This window comes from Lissotriton helveticus, chromosome 1_1, assembly GCF_964261635.1.
Source record: "Lissotriton helveticus chromosome 1_1, aLisHel1.1, whole genome shotgun sequence".
Classification (NCBI taxonomy): domain Eukaryota; kingdom Metazoa; phylum Chordata; class Amphibia; order Caudata; family Salamandridae; genus Lissotriton; species Lissotriton helveticus.
This window is the reverse complement of record NC_136057.1, coordinates 93,849,669-93,866,187: the sequence shown is the minus strand read 5'-3', so window position 1 is coordinate 93,866,187 and position 16,519 is coordinate 93,849,669.

Sequence of the window (16,519 nt, the reverse complement as noted above, 5' to 3'; positions counted from 1 at the left end):
TAAACACTGTGATTTGCATTGCACTCGTACTCGTGAACAAGGAGGTTGCCTCCGAAACGCACCGAGTAACTTGGCTTAAAATAAAAACTCGCTGAAAAGGAATACTTGTGGCCCTGGCATCGTTTGTGGGAAACCGGCGAAAAGATTGTTGTTGAGATTTGGGGTTCGCGACACCGCCAAGGCCCGCCACTGAAAGCAGCTCGGGTTTCTGCATGAACATTTAGCTGTAGGTTTAAACATATACAGAAGTTGAAATGTACAGGGGAAGAGAAATAAAGAGAAAGTTATTCGATTTTCACAAATGCGATAGCGAAAATCCTGAGATCCACTTGATCCTGCACCGCGCTAGCCAGAACAACCTCCAGCAACAACCACCTCAAATGCATCCTGCTCAACACCCGCTCCGTCCACAAACACGCCGTCGAACTCGGGGACCTCCTGGACAAAACAGCACCGGACGTCGCCTTCCTCGCGGAAACCTGGATGAATGCCACCATTCGCATCACGACCAACACCCAAGACACACTCACTTCCGCAGAGCACCTTCACTTCCAGATACACACCGACCCCAAGACCACCCTCAGAGGGACCCTCATCTACAGACCCCCGGGACCACGCCCACATTTCAGCGAAGCCATCGCAGACTTCATCAGCCCGCTCGCCCTCGTCTCCCCCGACTACATCCTCCTAGGAGACCTCAACTTCCACCTGGAGAACGACAAGGACAACAACACCACCACCCTACTAGACAACCTCGCCAACCTCGGACTCAAGCAACTGGTGAACACTCCCACCCACTATGCCGGCCACACATTCGACCCCGTCTTCTCCTCCAGCAACCACATCTCCTTCAGCCACACCACCGAGCTCCACTGGACCGATCACAGCCGCGTACATTTCAACTTCAGAAAAACAACGACCCACCACCGCCCGCAACAAACTCCCCGAAGATACTGGAGCAAGATCACCACCGACCAACTCACCACCTCTTTGAACCAAAACCCGCCCTCCAACACCACGGACCCCAACGAAGCAGCCCGCAACCTCAGACAATGGATCACCGACTGCGCGGATGCCCTTGCTCCACTTAAGAACCCTCCGACAGCAAGAAAGTCGCATGGTTCACCAACGATCTCAAAGACTCCAAGAAATCCTGCCGTGCCCTCGAGAAAGCCTGGCGCCACAACCAGTCATCGGAAAACATGAAAGCCCTCAAGATCGCCACCCGCAAACACCACCAGCTGATCCGCACCACCAAAAGGACAGCATTCAGAGAACGACTGGACAACAACACCCACAACAGCAAGGAACTCTTCAACATCGTGAACGAGCTCTCCAACCCCAATGCCAGCAACAAGGACATCACGCCATCGCAAGACCTCTGCAACTCTCTCGCCACGTTTTTCCACCATAACATCATCGACATACACGACAGCTTTGGCGCCCAGAACCCTCACCCTGCCACCGAACCTACGCCCCCCACCACTACCCTTGGCGCCTGGACCCAGGTCAGCACGGAAGACACCACCCACTCGATGAACTCCATCCACTCGGGCTCCCCTACCGACCCCTGCCCACACCACATCTTCAACAAGGCCAACTCCATCATCGCACCCAAACTCTGGGACATCATCAACAACTCCTTCGCATCCGCCACCTTCCTGGAGAGCTGGAAGCATGCAGAGATCAGCGCCCTCCTGAAGAAACCCACCTCAGACCCCACAGACCTCAAGAACTTCCGCCACATCTCGCTTCTCCCCTTCCCTGCTAAAGTCATCGAGAAAACCATCAACACACAGCTGACAGCCTTCCTCAAGACGACCGGCTCCCTCGACCCTTCGGAATCCGGATTCCGAGCGAACCACAGCACCGAGACCGCCCTTATCGCAGCCACCGACGACATCAGGACCCTGCTTGACAACGGAGAAACTGCCGCCCTCATCCTCCTCGACCTCTCGGTTGCTTTCGACACGGTCTGCCACAGCACCCTAGCAACGCGCCTCCACCACGCCAGGATCCAAGGAAAGACCCTGGATTGGATCACCTCTTTCCTCACCGACAGAACCCAAAGAGTCCGTCTCCTGCCCTACCTCGCAGAAGCCACCAAGATCATCTGCGGCTTACCGCAAGGCTCCTCGCTCAGCCCCACCCTCTTCAATGTCTACATGAGCCCCCTTGCAGCCATCGCACGCAAGCACAACCTCAACATCATCTCCTACCTACGCCGATGATACCCAGCTGATCCTCTCCCTCACCAACGACCCCGCCTCCGCCAAAGCCAGCTTTCAGGACGGCATGAAAGACATCGTGGACTGGATGAAGCTCAACCGTCTGAAACTGTACTCAGACAAGACGGAAGTCCTCATCCTCGGCCCGTCCACCTCTGCCTGGGACGACTCCTGGGGGCCCCCTGCCCTGGGCTCCCCACCGAAGCCCACGAACCACGCACGCAACCTCGGCTTCATCCTTGACTCCTCCCTCATGATGGCCAGACAAGTCAACGCTGTTACCTCCTTCTGCTTCAACACCCTCCGCATGCTCCGTAAGATCTTCCGCTGGATCCCCACTGGAACCAGGAAAACGGTCACCCAGGCCCTCGTCACCAGCCATCTGTACTACGGCAACGCCCTCTACGCTGGAACCACGGCCAAACTTCAGAAAAGACTCCAGCGCATCCAGAACGCTTCAGCTCGACTCGTCCTGGACATCCCCCGACACAGCCACATCTCCGCCCACCTGAGGGACCGGCACTGGCTCCGAGTCTGCAAGAGGATCACGTTCAGACTCCTCACCCACGCACACAAGGCTCTTCGCGACTTAGGCCCCGAGTACCTCAACAAACGCCTCACGTTCAACACGCCAACAGGCCAGCTCCGCTCCGCCAGCCTCGCACTCGCCACCGTCCCACGGATCCGCAGAGCCACCACCGGAGGAAGATCCTTCTCCTACTGTTCGGCAAAGACTTGGAATACCCCACCCACCTGCGACTCACCCAGGACCATCTCTCCTTCAGGAAGCTCCTCAAGACCTAGCTTTTCAAGCAGTAGCGCCCCCCCCTCCGATCCCCTTGAGACCCTAGTGGGTGAGTAGCGTGCCTTATAAATGTGATTGATTGATTGATTGATTGAGATCAGTGCTTGGAATTTCGCTGCTGCAGCAGGAATGTCCATGGTGAAAGGGGATTTATTTGTAATTACAAATATTCAGCAACTAAAGGTACACTTTCAAGTGGTTTATGTATAAGTCTTTTTATTGTAATGTTATGCACTAGTCCACTAAACTTAGAACACATAACCCATAATAGGATTTCCTGCAATGGGAGTAACAAGCTGACTGGACAGCCACATAAAACCTTTTTGCAAGAAAAAATATAGACTCAAACGCAAAAAGAAATATCTTTATTAATGTCTGTTCAAGCTTCTTTGATAGTACTTGGCTGGTGGACTCTAGTCAGCTTGGGCTTTTAGATGCTTTTGCCGGCCCCGGGTTCTGAAGGCTTAACACGATTAAATATTTTTGGGGTATCACACGGACTTCAATGACCCTAAAAGCTGTAATAAATTCAAATGTATTCCAAATAGGGAGCCCCAAATATGTGTTGCCCGGGCCCCACAAATTATTAGTATATCAATGAACTAGAAGTCAGCTTCATATGCTAGTTATGAATAAAACAACCACCTTACTTTATGGAACAAAGTCCGGATATCAAAGGGTTCAACGTACAGTACTGTGGACAAAGGTGCTTAATAAAGACATGCATTCTGAGAGAGAAACTAATACTGTTCTGTAAAAATATGCTTTTGTTTCCTCCTAGCATACCTCTTAATCCATTGCAGAGACAACCTCCCACTGAGTAAAAACATCAAAAAACAAGGTCTGAGCAGGTATTCATGAAAATGAGTAACAACTCCACACGGACCCATTCTGGACGAATGTATGACGTTACAACGCATACATTTACAACGCATGCACTTACAACTCAGTTTTTACATCACAACATCCACTACAACGTATTCCATTAGATCGCATGAAACTACATCGCATTTTAAAAAACTACCTTTACAATGCATTCCATTATATCGCATACTACCTTTACAACGCAAACCATTACAACGCATACCATTACATTGCATTTAAGGTAAGTATTGGATAGTATGGGGATACAAATTACTATTCTAACTCCAGGGGGTGCAACAGTAGGGTAAGTGTTGGACAGTGTAGTGGTAAACATTACTATTCTAACTCCGGGGGGGGGGGGGTGCAACAGTAGAGTAAGTGTTGGATAGTGTAGTGGTAAAAATATTATTCTAACTCCAATGGCATGCGTTGTAATGGTATGCGTTGTAATGCCTGCGTAATAGTGAATTGCGATGTAGTATCATGCGTTGTAATGCCTGCATAGTAGTGAATTGCGATGTAGTATCATGCGTTGTAATGCCTGCGTTGTAAGTGTAGTGCGATGTAATGGTTGCGTTGTAAAGGTTGTTTCCCATTGTGGATATAAAGGAGTTAAGACCACACACTGAGGCCACACTAAATCTTTGATGTATTATAACAAGGTCACAAAGTGACCCCCTTGTACAGTACACCTCAAGTCCTGAATTTCAGCAAGGATACATAGCATTCTGGGACATATAGCTTGGATCTAAACACTGTTAATATGGGTGTTTAAATATCATAATGCAATGTTCTTTAAAGAGCCATGGCTAAATGAAGGGATCATAGCTGTCAAGGTTTCAGATTGCTATGAGTGACGTTTTCATAATTTTAGTGAAATTTCAACGACAATGAGTGATACTTTTTCGGAAGCAAAATAATAATGCAATGAGGACTGGAAAGTCATGCATATCAGCAGTTACACAAAATCTGAGCAACAAGATACTCTAAGAACACCTCAAAACTGATGGAAAGCACCAGAACCTGAAGCACCTACCACCCTCCTAAACTCATTGTACTGTTAAAAATAAAAAAACAGACTCATATCTGCACCCCTCTCATTGACAGTGCACGCTGCACCACTACAAACAAAAGAACGTTTCTGTAAATTTCAGCAGTCAGTTATTGTAGTAGGGTGAGATTACCTGTTTTGAAAACCAGCGCAGTGTGCCTGCCACTTTTTCACCTCGAGTAAAGAAAATAAAATGACTGCAACGTTGGGGAAGGGGCGGGGGGCTCACTTGAGAGCACACATCATTCGCTGGGGTACTGAATATAAACGAGGTGCAGACTCCATTTACCCTATTTTTGTGTTCCGCTTTAGTTTCTTCTGCTGAGACAAACGGAAACAAAAGCTTTACCTAATTAATGGCTTTCTTGACTGCTCTCTGCCGCTTCCGAGGTGACCTCGGAGATGCCGCAGTGGTGCGAGAGGCAGCATGCTCGTCACCTCAACTACCCCGGCCGGACCTCTTGTTACAATCATCTGCTCCTGCAGTGCCTCTGCCATGACTAGGGCCACAAGACCGTCAGGTGTCATTTCTCTCCGTCGGCTGCCGTAATATTGAATAAAGCTGGGGAGAACTTGTATTAACTACAGTGATGAGAGGCGGTTGCCCGAGCCGGGGCGTGCTGTTGAAAAAGGGCTTTGAGCACTCCGGCAGGAGCCATGACTATTATATGCACCGCAAACTGCCCTTTAGCTCGCGAAATAAACTCCCCGCGCGCGCTCTGGCAGCAGGATGTGACGTCTCCTCCTAATGGCGTCATGCTGGTAGTGAGAGCCGCACGGATTGGAAGCACACGATACATTATAGCAGTTGAGTAAGCGCTGTCAGCAAACATAGCTCTACTGCGAGCCCAAGCCTGCTGCAGCAAGGGGAAGCCACGGGTGGCGTGCTGCCACAGACACAGTTTTATCAGCGATTTTAGTGACAGTCGACACAATTTTAGTTAGAGCTGACACACAGTGATATGCGTGACAATGCATTTCAGTGCGGTAATGCGGATTACCACCCCAAAATGCGCTAGTGTCACGCCTGATGCGTGACACTTGGCAGGCCTGAGGGATTCATATATAACAGTGGGCCATGTCGTCTCACAATTAAACATTACACATACACCTGCAGGCTGCATCCCCTGATGATGGTGTTGTTATATAGCTCCTATATATCCTTATATCGTGTTAAGTTAGCATAGGTACATTTGAGATTTAAACGCCATTTTTCCTTTCTTGCAACTTCTGCACACGACCCTTAATTGTTGACTTAGCTTTCAACCTAGTGGTTTGCCGTGGTGTATGTGAGAATAATATGTTATTGCTCTGATATCAGCTTTGTTTAATAAACCATGTCTGCACGGAGAGTGCTGAAGTTTCAGGAGCAACACGATATGGAATTGTTATGAGGTCTGATCTCCACGCCTTCATAGTCATAACACAAGTGCAGCCTTTGCCAACTTGGGCTTGAGGTGGGATTGATATTGCTTTGCACGAGAATTGTTAACACACTTGATGCGGTGCACATGCAGAGAGAGCTGGTGTATGCTGATGTGATCCCTTCATGCTAGGACACTAAGGTATGGGCCCGCCCTAAAACAACCCAAAGAGACCTTCTTAGCTAATAATATAATATATGTGTTAGGGAGGGTGAGATATAAGTGTTGTTAACTCTTATTCATTACAGCATGTTAACATGCTGTCACCATTCGCTTTTTATGTCTTAGTAACTATGCTGATAATTTTGCTACTGATAATAAGTATACTTGTATTATCTAAGATACTGCGCCTGAGAAGACGGCATTAGTAAATAAACATTTCAAATGCACATGTGTCTTCTTTACTCCATGTTCTGGTTTGTAATGATAATATAACGAAAGAGTGTTCATGAGTTCCACGTACCCTGAGGTACTGTAAGTTCATGTTCTGGTTTGTCTAAACATTGGGAGTTTGATATGTCCAATGAGACACTGTAGCTAGCTTGGTAAGGGGTGAGTTGGTTGCTAAGGTAAGTTTTGGGACACCCTAATTTGCCGAGGTTCCACTCCTCTGTGCACAGTTCTGTGTGAGTACAGAAACCCTGCGACATGGCGCCCAACGGTTTCGGTGGTCTTATTTCATGACACTCGAGTAGTTTATCGTTCATGCCTTAACCCCTTCACATCCGTTTCCGGAAAACGGGGTGTCGGTGAAACCTACCTATTTTTTGAAATAGGTCTTTATTCAAGCTTGATTAATTCTTAAACGGTTTCTTTGAATTACTACCCAGTTGTGCTACAAAGTATTCTTTGTGTTTTCTTGTTTCCAGTACTGTCATGGCGGCGGTGGCTATTGCGCAGCATAGTCGCGTAGCGGTACGCAATCATCTTCAGACGTACCAGGTCCCAGTAGATGGGATGGCTGTGATTTTCGTGGTATGTGCAGATCCGGCGTTTCCTTACGAGTTGTTTTACTCTTGGGTTACGTTTCCGGCTGTGGACGCTAATTCTGGTTTGTTCCACTCCTACACCGCCTCGGATGTCCCGGCTGAGTATACGCCGTACAGGGCATTGGAAATACCTATTGATCATTGGCAGCATCGAGTTTGGTTTGATGGCGCCCTCCCCCACTCTTTGTCCGCAGCGAGGTTAGGTCCACTCTCAATTCCAGGTACAAATTGGCCTGCGTTGGGTGGCTTTACCCCGCACCCGAATCACGGGGCTTGTACCCTTGCAGAAATTCGCAGGCTACATGTTGTTTCCATATCCGTGATTCGTGCTTTAGTGCAATACATCGGTCGCCACCTGCCTGGTGGTCCCCAGGGGGGTGCGGCCGTTCCCTTGGATCGAGGCGGAATGCGTCTCAATCCAGTGATGGTTAATTCGGTTTTTGGTGCGCGTCCTGTTGACAACGATGACTTCCCATTCTGGCTAGCAGAGAAGTTTGATCAACTGGAGGCGGTTTTTCCGAATTCTACTCCTGCTGATAAACATAGAATGTTAACGATTACTCTACCTAAGGATTTAACTCCTGAACTTGTTGACTGTGATAGCTGGGGAAAAACATTTGCGGCGGTTTATACTAGGTGCTTCGGCACCCCGTCTATGACCGCCCTGCCTGACATCATTAGACGTGTTCAGAATGATCACGGTCCAGAGGCAGCGGTTGAATTGGGTATGCGCCTGTGTGGTTCATTTGAGATTGTATGTGATCTCATAATCTCCAATGTTAAAGGAGATGCAGTTAACTTTCAGGTGTCGAATGCTTTGGCTGCTCTGCCCGATGCCGACAAACCCCGCCAGTTAGCAAAGATTGTAGTGGCCGCTTATAAGACAATTGGCCGCACAAGTAAAGGTCTGAAATATTTTCCAGTGAAGGAGAAAAAACAACCTCAGGGACAATCTGCAGTGACAGATGTCCAGCCCAAGTCCAAAAAACAGAATTGGCCTAAGAAACAGACACAGGGGAAGCAGACTAAGCAGACTCAGGATTCTTTTCCTGCAATACAGGCTCCTGCGCCAACCGAAAAAGTTTATGATTTGCGCGATCGCGCGATGATTAAATCACCTGATCGTTTTCAGGGTTCTGACCAACGCTCTCCTCGTTCCTTTCAGGAAACATCGGCCCCGAAGACCGGTGGAGGAGGAGTGGGTGGACGAGGACGTGGTGGCCAACAAGGACGTGGTCAGTCCCGCCAGAGGGACGGCGCAGTGAAGCAGGAGGATTCTACGCCTAAGCGTCCGCAGTTTGCGAAGAAGAAAGTCGCAGCCTTAACAGCGCATAGATATGCCACAGATAGTGAGAACGCGGCTTCGGAATCTGACGTGGGCTCTGACCTTGCTGGACAGCCCGGCGGAGATTACCATAGTCAGAGAGGCGCTCCGTCCACTACTGAGGGTGACAGCGACTGAAGTGTTCGTTGTGATAGAAACAGCCGATACGAGATTAGCTCCCCCTGAAAGACTTTTTGAAATTGTCCTGTTAATTGAAGGTGACATACAACGTACTGTCAGAGGGGTGTTTTGGGAGAACCTTTCGTCTACTTATGATATTTTGCTTTCGGAGGCTGACTGGCCCCCGCCTTTTGTGCTCGCAGCGCCGCGAGGGGAGGAGGTAATCCTGCCCAGTTTCGCGCACACAGTCTCGACTGAGCATGCGCAGCATTTTGCAGAAGAGTGGGCTCGGGCTCTTGCGCCGGCTCTGTACCGCAACCAATGTGGATGGGATAAATTGTCACCATGCCACGAAATTCCTTTGCGGTCTGAGCCACAGCCACAGCCTCAATATCCCATACGGCGTGAAGCTAAAGCAGCCGTCGCAGAAATCCTTGAACAATTGGAATATCAGGGAGTTATTGAAACGTGTGTGTCACCGATGAATAATCCCCTTTTTACTGTGACCAAACCTGACGGATCATATCGTTTGGTATTGGATTACCGGCATTTGAACTCGCATTGCCGTAACTGTGCAGTACAGAATACTCACGGCTCTGCCCTAGTGGATAGTCTAGTGCGTAAGCGTTTTAAGACAACGCTTGACATTTCCAATGGTTTTTATGCCCACAGACTGGATGAATTCAGCTCCCAATGGACAAGTTTTACGTCCGCTGGGGTGCAGAAACGCTTCCTGCGACTCCCAATGGGCTATAAAAATAGTCCAGGAGTCTTCACCTCCAGAATAGTAACACTATTGGAGGCTATCGATCCAGATGCATGTTCTTATGTGGATGACATTTATCTCACAGACGACGAGATTTGGATGCATCTGTGTCGAGTGAATTCCATAATTTGTACCTTTGCTGATATGGGTTACAAATTTAATTTTGCAAAATCGCACATTGCAGAACACACAGTGTTGTTCCTCGGCTATGAGCTGAACAATGAAGGTAGAGATTTGGCTCCTCACTTCTTGGAGAAATGCGCACAATTGCGCGCTCCTACAACACTGAAAAAATTACAGTCTTTGCTGGGCTTCTTGAATTTCGGCAGAACTTACATTCCGGAATATGCCCAGCGTATCAAGCCTTTGTATGCTTTGATACAACCAACTTTCTCAAAATCATGCTGGCTGCCTGAGCATTCAGCCATTTTGCAATCCTTGCAGGCTGATCTGCTCGCTTCTAAATATTTACTGACTCGTGATAACCGCACCAACCTGGTAATAAGAATAATTCCTGGGACGGTGGGTTTCACATACCTCACTTTTAATGAAGGTGACACAGTTCCTATTGCTTACAAGTCACACTTGTACACTTCGGCTGAATTGCGGTTTCCCACTGTGGAAAAGGTTTTAACTGCTGTACAGATGGCGATTCTTAAAGAACGAGCACTGTCGCAGGGGAAACGCATGTTAGTGGTAACACCCTGTCCTCATTTGGAGGCAGTCACGAAAGCCAGTGTACCAAATTCAAAAGCTTTGCACCCTCGGTGGATTCAGTGGGCTGCGTCATTGTCATCCACGGATGTCATGTTTATTTTTGACGCCTCCTTACGGTCGCAAGAGTACTTGCAGTATGAATTCGTTCATCCTGCTCCTCTGGCTATGCGACCTTTGGAGGAATTCCATTGCATCATTTACACTGATGGGTCGGCGCAGGTTGCGCATGGCTCTAAACATGCCTACGTTTCCGCATGCGCCATTGTGGTCGGTGCTATGTTGGATGATGAGTTCATTTCCAGGGAAGTACACACGTTGCCCCTGGGTGATTGCACCGCACAATTGGCAGAGCTTCGTGCTCTATTACTAGCGTTAGAGTACGCGGATCCTAGTGTTACTACTTTGATTGTAAGTGATTCTTACTACTGTGTCCAGTCTTACAATGAAAACTTGTTCTTTTGGATCCAAAATGATTTTCATGATTCAAAGGGTAGCACAATAAAACATAAAATGATCTGGGTTCGAGTGGCAGAGCTTAAGGCTAATTTGCCTCTCGTTTATGTAATTCATACTCTCGGTCATCAGCGCGTAGGAGTTCACGCTGTTGGCAACTCGCTTGCAGATGAAGCAGCGAAATCAGCAGTATCTACATACTTAGTTGCAGCAGTTACTAGGTCTAAAACCAAGATTGATAGCGACATCTTGGCAGCGATTGCTGCCTCTGAGAAGGGAAGTAAACATCCTGCGGGATTTCCTTCGAAGTATAAATACCACTTAAGTCCCGAAAAGGTTCCTTTTGTGACAATTCCTGATGTTGGGGAACGGCTGATTCCCAACTCGGATCGCAGAGCAGATTTGATTACAGCGGCTCATGAAGGTGTGGCGTCTGCGCATGCGGGCGTCTCGGCCACTGTAACTCAATTACAACAACGTTTCTGGTGGCGGGGACTGTACAAACAGACACGTGATTATGTCCTTCTTTGCGACATTTGCCAGCAGATTAAACCTTCAACTGCTACGCGTCCGCCACAGACTCAGTTGTACATTTCTAATAAACCGCTAGGTTGTGTTTATTTAGATCACTGCGGTCCTTTTTCATCTGATACTGCGTATAAGTACATCTTAGTAGCAGTTGACTCATGCACACGCTTTGTGTGGGTATGGCCACATCGCAGCGCTGATTCACGGACTGTCATTAGAGATTTGCGTATCTTTATAGGGATTTTTGCCTGTGGTACCTTCCATTCGGATCAGGGTCCGGCTTTCGCCTCTAAGGCGTATAAGGATGCCATGACTTCGATGGGGGTCCAAGTCAAGTTTTCGTCACCCTACAGACCTGAGGGTAATAGTGTAGTTGAGCGAATGAACCGTGATTTAAAGCAATCTTTGACAGCCCGGGTTATAGGCACTGGCAGAAACTGGCTGGCTCACCTCTATGGCGTGCAGCGTGCTCTTAATAATCTCCCTAGAAGGTCTCTGGGTGGGCGGACCCCATACGAAATGCTCTTTGGCATCAAGATGTACGTCCCTGACCTTGACGGTCTAGACTCGGTGGTTCGCGCCACTTCCTTTGACGCAGATGAACATTGCAATGTTTTACAGAATCTACAAAAGACCAGAGACAGTCTTGCAAAGGAACATTTGCCCTCCACATCGGATGATGCGTTGCAGATCCCGGTAGTTGGCTGGCTACCCCAGATTGGAGAACTGGTTCGAGAGAAGATCGACAACAAGAAAGAGTTTGGACCCTCCTATCGAGCTCCAGTGCCAGTGCTTGGTGTGAAGGGCACAAGAACAGTCATTTTACCACCACTTCCAGGTCGTAAGGAAAACAGGTTTATTTCTATTGACAATGTCAAGATACACAGAGTGGCCGATTCTTCTTAGCATGACACCAGCTGTTTCCTGTCCTTCCATTGTGAGAAATTCAGTTGTGCCCACTGCTTCTATTATTGAACCTGAAGTGGCCATCGAATTACCTGCTGTTTCCAGTCCTTTATTAACTAATTTACCAGGAACTAACATTGATGAGACAGACTATGCCTATCCCACTGATTTGTCCATACCTGACCTGCAAACACGTTTAGCCACAGAATCCAGATTTTCCTTTGACTCTGTTTCTCTGACCTCAACGAAACCCTCTCGTGTTGCGGTTTATGCAAGCCTGTTCAAAAAACATTTTTTGATACCACCTTGGACTTACATTTGGCTAGTCCTTATTTCGATTTACCTTTTTATGTCAATTGGTTTTGTGTTTTATTTTTTTCGAATCATCAATGGACATTATGTCGAGGAAAGAACATGCATCACACATTTAAATGGAACTTTGGCCCCTCTTTCCTCTTCACATTCTGCACACAGATTAAAAAGAGACTTGACTTTGGTTAACATCACAGCATGGCCTGTCCTGGATGGAATCGTGTGGGATGCAGTTCGTTTTCAGATTCATGGCCCAACGGAAGTCGTTAATGTTCCAAATGTACTTAGAGTAAATATGGGGGATGTAGTGAAACAAAACATTCGTTCTGATGATTGGGATGTTACTGCTGTGGAAAGTTTGTTTTCTGATTTAAAATACTATGCTGCTTTTGATGCTGAAGATTTATATTTGGAATCTGCTAATTATGGTGAATTGTTCTGTTACCAACATTATGGCAATCACTTCTTACACAAAACGTCATCCCGAAGGGAAACTGTTAATTTCACTCAGTGGGAACATTTCCCAGCACCTACACAAGGGAGTTCAGAGACGTTTCTGAAAAAATATACTTATTTCACTGACTTTAATCAGTCCAATCCCGAGTCCTTTTATTTTAAATTTCACAAACAGCCAATGTCCAAGGTTAGACTTACCGATACTAAATTGTTGTATTCGAAGGCCTTTCTAGATCAATTAGTTTCTGGAGGCTATGAGCTATGGAAGCAAACAATCGACCTTAAATCGGTTTGGGGTTCGAAGGCCTGGCAGGTACAAGGCATTGAGGCTTTGCACCGTGCATGTCTCATCCCGAATCATATGTTGTTTTTAAATGAAACGATTTCCCAGACCACATGCTTTGGATTGGCTACTTCTAAAAGATTGAACACTCCATCTTTCCCGGAGTTAGAGGAATATGAAGGTTGGGGTAATTTTACTCAATTGTCCATTAAAGAATTACAGGCTCTGCTTCTTAATTCCTCCTTTAACATTTCCAGTATGAATCCTAAGGGTTGGCTACTTTGGCACCGTAGTGCTGATTCTTGCCAAAAAAGATTTTTAAATATAACTGACGGTTTTAGGACTGTTAGATCTGATCCCCGGTTTGACTTCAGTCATACTGTCACCTCTTACTCTGTAGGAAAGTTATGTCAAGCTTGGCTGAAGCATTCAACTTTACCTGCGGTTAAGTATCACCTTTCCAAACTAAATGCAGACGTGGATTTGAATGATTTCATTAAAGGCCCAGCTAGTGGCAGGTCGAAAAGATGGTTATATGGGGTTTACAATGAAATTTGGAAACTATCACAGATTGAGGCTGCTACACGCCTTAGGGCTATTGATCAGGCGAATCTTGAGAAAGTGCTTGCAGTTGTCGACAATAGCATTAACGTGCTTTCCTCTAGAATTTACACATTGGATAATATTGTGTCGTCTGTTGTTGATATTGTGCATGATGAAGTTTCAGTATTGTACCATGGTCAAAATCAATTACGGTCAATCATGCAGTTTGCATGGACCCTTCAAACTCTGAAAATGGGTAAAGTTCCCTGGGGATACATGAACGTTTCCACTTTATTTGCACCGTTTAATTTGACTGACAAACAACGCTTGCTTTCAATGCGTGATGCTTCCTTTTCTATGTTACATATTGAAAGGTTAGAATCTTTACCTTTTTCTGTGGCAGAAGCCACTGCTGCAACGTGGCTTATCCACGGTTTAATAACGCTGCCTTTTGCTTTATATAAGTTTTCTAATTGTATGAAATATGTGCCCATAGGTAGGTATGAGCCTTTAGGTAGCGGTTTTCTTCATGAAGTCTGGTCACTCCCATACACATACAGATGTTTCAAGGATGAACAGGAGGTTTATCTAACAGGGGAGGAGTGTACTCAGACGCCAGATCATTCTTTAATGTGCAGACACATACAGTTACACGGTTCATGCAACAAGGACCGTCCGAATATGGCTTGCATTTTACAGGGCACACCAGTTCCTGCTATCATCCCCACGTTTAAATTGTTAGAGAATGGTAGTTATTTAATGCTCAATAATGAAAACTGTTGTGGGTTAATTAAAGGTATAGCTTTCATAGTAACAGTAAGTGAGCGAGTTATTTGCTGCAGAAATGTTCTTTATCCTCCCACACATGAACATAGGGAGTCTTCCATTTGGCCACAGATACCGACCTTGGGAGCAGAATTCAGCGGCATGGCTAGAATAAGAGCTCTTTTGTCCCAGAAAGAGGTGGCCTTGAGCTCGGCCCGTGAAACTTTCGTGCTTCACATTGCCAACACCCGTACGGAGGTTCAGGCTCTATTAAATACTGATTTGCCTTTGCATTTCGGAGCTATGGTTCATTCTATCTTTAACGCATCCTCCACAACGGGCCTAGCACATTTTTTTAAAGTTGTTAGCAGTGGTCTCGTGACTTCCTTTGAGAAGATTTTTGGAGTCATCCCTGCCTTCTTCCATTCTATTTTTTCATCCTTGTTTGGAGGGTTCCCGTTTTTTCTTGCATTAGCGGCTGGCGCTTTGGTGGTTTTCTGCCTTTTTAAATATGGATGCCCTTCCTGTGCAAGACCACGCGCAGCTGCTACTGACGCGGTTTCGCAACCGCATGCTTGATTATTATGGCACACTGCCGTTGGCGACTCTAAGCACGGCGTTTGGATTATCTTTTCGGTTCTCCTATTTCACCTGTGTCCAGCCTGTATTTCGCTGCCTGACCTGTGATTTCCTTTGGGCCATTGATTTGTGTCTCTGCGGACCGATTTCTTCTGACGTCGATTTTAATCAGCTGATGAGTCCTATCATTGCTCACGAGTTGGTTTGTTCCGACGAGAGGATTATGGCCTTAGCAGTGACGCATGGACTAATGGGTCCATGGGATGTATTGTCGGCAGCGCAGAATTTCTTGGAACGGAGTTTTCTTGAAAACCCACCGAGCTGTCCTCTGATGGTTATAGAGGATCCGGTGCTGGGAGATCACGTATGTTCCTTTCATCTTTTAAATTGGATAGCTGAACTGTTTTCGGATGATGACAGTGACTTCCTCCTGGAGGCCGTTGCGGCTTACTTTTCTTATACAGTTTTATCATAAACATTGCCTCGAATTGACATGCTGATTAATAGCATTTCATTGATTCTATTGACTTTTGGTCAAGACATTTTATTTTTTGATTGCCTATTGGCTTGAGCCACATTATACTTTTGGGCTATTTTTTAGCATTACTTTTTAAAGTTGATTTTTATTCATGCTCGTTTATTATTGAGTTCTGCTCTCATGTGATGGCACTTCTGTTATCTTATTTGGTCCGTTCTCGGATCATGGGGGGGTGTTATATAGCTCCTATATATCCTTATATCGTGTTAAGTTAGCATAGGTACATTTGAGATTTAAACGCCATTTTTCCTTTCTTGCAACTTCTGCACACGACCCTTAATTGTTGACTTAGCTTTCAACCTAGTGGTTTGCCGTGGTGTATGTGAGAATAATATGTTATTGCTCTGATATCAGCTTTGTTTAATAAACCATGTCTGCACGGAGAGTGCTGAAGTTTCAGGAGCAACACGATATGGAATTGTTATGAGGTCTGATCTCCACGCCTTCATAGTCATAACACAAGTGCAGCCTTTGCCAACTTGGGCTTGAGGTGGGATTGATATTGCTTTGCACGAGAATTGTTAACACACTTGATGCGGTGCACATGCAGAGAGAGCTGGTGTATGCTGATGTGATTCCTTCATGCTAGGACACTAAGGTATGGGCCCGCCCTAAAACAACCCAAAGAGACCTTCTTAGCTAATAATATAATATATGTGTTAGGGAGGGTGAGATATAAGTGTTGTTAACTCTTATTCATTACAGCATGTTAACATGCTGTCACCATTCGCTTTTTATGTCTTAGTAACTATGCTGATAATTTTGCTACTGATAATAAGTATACTTGTATTATCTAAGATACTGCGCCTGAGAAGACGGCATTAGTAAATAAACATTTCAAATGCACATGTGTCTTCTTTACTCCATG